The sequence below is a fragment of the Octopus bimaculoides genome, chromosome 3 (genome assembly GCF_001194135.2).
Source record: "Octopus bimaculoides isolate UCB-OBI-ISO-001 chromosome 3, ASM119413v2, whole genome shotgun sequence".
NCBI classification, from domain to species: domain Eukaryota; kingdom Metazoa; phylum Mollusca; class Cephalopoda; order Octopoda; family Octopodidae; genus Octopus; species Octopus bimaculoides.
The window spans coordinates 158,850,854-158,856,003 of NC_068983.1; the positions used below are offsets into that span (position 1 = coordinate 158,850,854).

The 5,150-nt window shown below is 36.0% G+C and overlaps 1 protein-coding gene across 4 annotated transcripts in view; it reads right to left on the reverse strand.

Annotated features, from left to right (window-relative positions):
* LOC106872353 (ras-related protein Rap1) overlaps positions 1-5,150 on the reverse strand; it is an 82,694-nt gene that overhangs the window by 51,319 nt on the left and 26,225 nt on the right. The window contains exon 1 of one of the 4 annotated variants that reach the window (XM_052966645.1): positions 3,737-3,758. The exons of the other annotated variants lie outside the window; for them this stretch is intronic. The gene's annotated coding sequence lies outside the window, so the exon portion shown is untranslated. Of the gene's footprint in view, positions 1-3,736; positions 3,759-5,150 lie in introns of those variants that run through there. 4 annotated transcript variants of the gene reach the window in all.

A 5,150-nucleotide genomic window follows, 5' to 3' on the forward strand; every position in this document is an offset into this window, starting at 1 on the left:
GACAGACAGACAGAGAGACAGACAGAGACAGACAGACAGACAGAGACAGACAGACAGACAGAGACAGAGAGACAGAGAGACAGAGAGACAGACAGACAGACAGACAGAGACAGACAGACATAGATAGATACAGACAGACAAATAGATATAGACAGACAGACAGAGACAGACAGACAGACAGACAGAGACAGACAGACAGACAGACAGAAGGACAGACAGACAGAGATAGATAGATAGACAGCCAGATATAGATAGACAGACAGATATAGATAGACAGACAGATATAGATAGACAGACAGATATAGATAGACAGACAGATATAGATAGACAGACAGATATAGATAGACAGACAGATATAGATAGACAGACAGATATAGATAGACAGACAGATATAGATAGACAGACAGATATAGATAGACAGACAGATATAGATAGATATAGACAGATAAATAGATATTTGAGGAAACAGATCCAAAAGTATATGGACAGACAAGTTTTCTGAAACAAGGTAAAGCAAAAAAGTAGTAATAATGGTTGAGAGTTAAGAACACACTGCTAATAGAACTAAAGCCAGACCTAACTATGTATACAGAGAGATAAATGTGGAATATAAGAAAACCTGCCAGTGTTTTCTCATAGACAGTCACAGACATTTGCTTAGCTGATCAGAAGAATTAATGTAATGCGATTCCAGCTGTTTCTGGTAATTCATTCTGGTTTCATGACCCTGAGTAGATTTGAGATAAATTTCACTCCAGATAAGATGTTAATCTATCACAGGTAACATTTTCTGATCTTTCTGCTGTCTTTCTCCAGACAGCTCTAAGATCCAAAGCAATGTGTTATGCCTAGAAACACGAAAAGTTTGCAGTTCAAGAATGGCAATATCACAGTTCACTTACAAAAGGTGATGAAATTTAAAAAGTCTCGAATAATTTCATCAAATTTTGAGCAGGTTAGGACTAGGTTTAAATGGGGTCTGTGTTTGTACTAAGATACATACACACATTTCTAGAAAACATGTATGAAGTAACATGAACTAGTTTGTAAAGGAAACCTAGAACCTGTTATGTTAATCAGTAATTTAATGGTCAATGTAGAAAACTAGGTGAGGATTAGACTATTCAGATTATGTATGACAATATCTAAAAAAACAAAGGGCCAGAGCTGACAACAGAACTGATTGAATGACTTAATGTACAAGTAGATGCTCAGCAAAGCACTTTCATCAAACCTCTTTTCTTCGTAGCCTTCAATATTATCAGACAGGATTTCAGACCTGGAAACTGAAGAGAGCTTCTATACACTGCAGAATCTATAATCAACTACCAACAATATTAGACTTTAAAGAATGAACTACGTCGGACATATGAAGGTGAACATAGCTACTTAGTTCAGAGCACAATAGCTGGACAAAGAAATTATCCATTCTTGGTGTGTAGGAAAAAAAGTGGATAAACACTCAAGAGTACAGTTATGTTAATTGGAAAGCAGAATTTTAGGTGCATCCAACATACTGAAGTAGCTATCATGAGTGCAAAGAACAGAATACCATAGACTAGACTATTTAGATAGCTTATTGAAAATAACAGATAAAATCTGTCACCTAGCACAGAGACTAGGGCTCTAGATGTTCAGCAAAATTGATGAGTATATAAAAGTATGATGCTATACAGAAGTGAGGCATAAGCCATAAATGAAACTGCTGATGAATGCTTTGTACAGACTGAGTAGAATCGAATTGGGAAAAAATGATTAAGTAACAAAAGCATATGTTACAGTATGAAAAAATTACTTTTGATCAGGTCATGTGAACAGAGGAATATAAATGTTAAGTGAAAAGGTACTTTGAGCTGGAAATGAAAAACACCTCTGGTTGAGATAAGCTAAATAAGGCCTGAGAAGTTAGATCAGCTCTGAGAACACTAAACCTAAAAAAAAAACATGGCCAGGATTAGTCTTATATGTAGAAAATACATATTAAAACAATACATGCTTCATTTCAGTCATAACAGATTTTCCCATCAATAAAGTTTCAAACAGCAATGAAATATGTGAAGCAGGAAGAAGTGTAGCATAAGCAAGTCAGAAAGAACTTGAATACTGAAGTCACTGGTTGAAAGAGAGATAGGGATATTTCATTTTTAGTATGACACAGGAATAACTTATGAAAATCAACTAAACCAAATCCAGACATTAAAGAGAAAGAATACTTTTGTTTGTAATCGAAATAAAATCAAAGTAAAGTATGATGCAGAATGACAGCACATCTGAGAAAATCAAATTTAAATATTAACCCCGTTGTTGCCATATTTATAGTGAAATGTATTACCTTTGTTTCAATTAGTTTTTAAAATTTGAAGAATTTATTAAAATAACTGTCATTATTCAGAAGTGTCTCATGGAGGAAATGACAAGAGATGGAGACTTTTGGCATTTTGCTGTGCTTGAGAGGACAGGTCAAGCTAGGTGAAATTGTAGTCATGGCCAGTGCCAGCGACATGTTAGCAGCATCCATTACACTATTGAGTGGTTGGCATTAGGAAGCCAAGTTGAAACAGACTAGAGCCCAGTCCAACTCTCCGGCTTACAAGTTCCAGTCAAACCATCCAACCCACACCAGCATGGAAAAATGGATGCAAAATGACAATGATTATTAAGTAACTGGTGTTTGGAAAATAAATTAGCAAGAAATTTTGATGGCAGGTTTTAATTTAAGTCACTTTAAAACAGGGAACTTGTATCACAGAAATATAGATGTTCTCAGGCAGGTTGGTATCAAAAAGGTTAAATTCACATTCAATACCAAATAACTATTAACTCTTATTTAGGGTTTTAAATGTGTTAAGTGTTGAAGAAAAAGTACAAATGTTAATTATAAACAAAGGATTGTTGAACTGTTAATACACCAATCAAATTGTCAGACAATGCTGTCCAAAGTGTTTTTGTTAAATACTCAAGGACTACATGTCAGGAACAGGAGAAACAGGATTGTTCAACAGGAAATTTAACAATGCCCAACATGTCAGGTTTGAATCAGGAAGAAAGCAAAGAAGATTGTAACATAACTATTTGGTAACTAATAAATGCGAGTCTGAATGTGAAACCTGTTAAGAGATCAATAAAATAAATACTATTAAAAAAACTAGGATAAATGATTAAATATTGAAACTATGTGACATTTGCTTGGCTAATATAATGCTATTTGATCAAAAATACTAGGGGTTGCACAGCAAATACAGTCAGTTTACAAACTAAACAACAATTGAAATAGAACTTGTAGCACAACCCATTTTTCCTGTAAGTTACTGGAAATAAGGTTTCAAACAATGTACACCAGTATAAATACAAAAGGAAAAAAATGCCAGCTAAACCAATCTAAAATGTAATATTAATCAATACAAGACATAGATTTACTATTTAGCACCACATAGTCTAACAATGTAAACATTTATTATACCAGATAACAAATTCAGAATAGAATGATATATAAATGTTAAAAGCAACACGTTGCAACCCAAGTGAAAAGATTAGCCACATATACATTTATCAATGAACTAAATCAAATAGTAACTGAAGACTATATCTGAAAAATTCAAACTTCTCTACAAATCATGAACATACCGTACACAAAGTTTGGCTTTGTCTGGGGCAATAATGACTCAAATATAAACAAGTTTTATCAATACTCCAAACATCAACACAGCATACATGCTCAATAATACAAACAACATACTTAAATCTGGAGTGTCACGTAAATTGAATCCTTATTGAGAGCAGAAAAATAAAACCTGAAGACTGGCTGAAAACTGTACAACTAAAAATAGAATAAGATTGTAAAATCACAACTACTGCTGGGCCTCACAATCACTGAAGATTTCTTCTAGTGATCTCACATTTGAAACATTAGTAAAAACTACATCCTAAAGGTGGGGCTTAATCTTCCACACCTAACAATATTTTAGCTTCAATGGTTGCAAACCCTACTTCCACATTAGGGATGGTGCAGTTGCCACCTACACACACACCTATATACACAAAGAAAAGAGCACCTAACTGATTGCCTTAGAGCTGCTCACCAACACATTCTAGTCTCTGGCCCACAAATGTACTGCACCCATACTCCAGCTTTGTTGTTGCTCAGCTCTTTGAAGAGCTGGCTAATCTTGTAACACCTCTAACTAGGCCTACCAGATTTACTGATCTCTCCTCTTGTCTCCTATGGTGCACCAACTCCACCGGATCCCTCACTTACTATGGACAATCTTATCTCTCAACTGAATGTTTATCATCTGGAGTTCCATCCTGCCAAATTTTTCCCACAGTTACCAATTTGCATTAATCTCACTAGTCTCAGAGGGTTTTCAAAGCCCATAGGAACAGACCTTTCCTTTAAACTAGGAAATAAAAAAAAAAAACATTTACATTTGATGGATACTTGTCCTCATCTTGTTTGTTGTTAACAAGTTTTGGCTGATGTATACTCCAGCCTTCATCAGGTGTCCTGGGGGTATTTTGAACCTGGGTTCTCATTCCTAAGGTATTTTTCCGATATTATTATTCAGGTCATTACCGGGAATCAAACTCAGAATCTTGGGGTTAGTAGCCTGCACTCATAACCACTATGCCATAATATCAGAAAAATACTTTAGGAATGAGAACCCGGGTTCAAAATTCTGCCAGGATACCTGATGAAAGCTGGAGAGTACATCAGCCAAAATATGTTAACAACAAACAAGATGAGTACAAATATCCGTCTAATGTAAATAATGTACATAATTCCTCATCTCTCAAACATAGAGCTTTATTAAAAAAAATTAATAGTCCAAAAATAGTTTACAATACGAGAAAAGCTGAACATTAGAAGCATCAGTTGTGGCGTGCAAGAGAGACGATTGCGCTGGTATGGACATGTGGTGAGAATGGAGGAGGATAGCTGCGTGAAAAAGTGCCACACCCTAACAGTTGAGGGAACCCGTGGAAGAGGTAGGCCCAGGAAGACCTGGGCTGAGGTGGTGAGGCAAGACCTTCGTACATTGGGCCTCACCGAGGCGATGACTACGGACCGAGACCTTTGGAAATGGGCTGTGCGTGAGAAGACCCGGCAAGCCAAGTAAGATCGTTGCCAGTGCCCCTGGACTGGTTCTTGT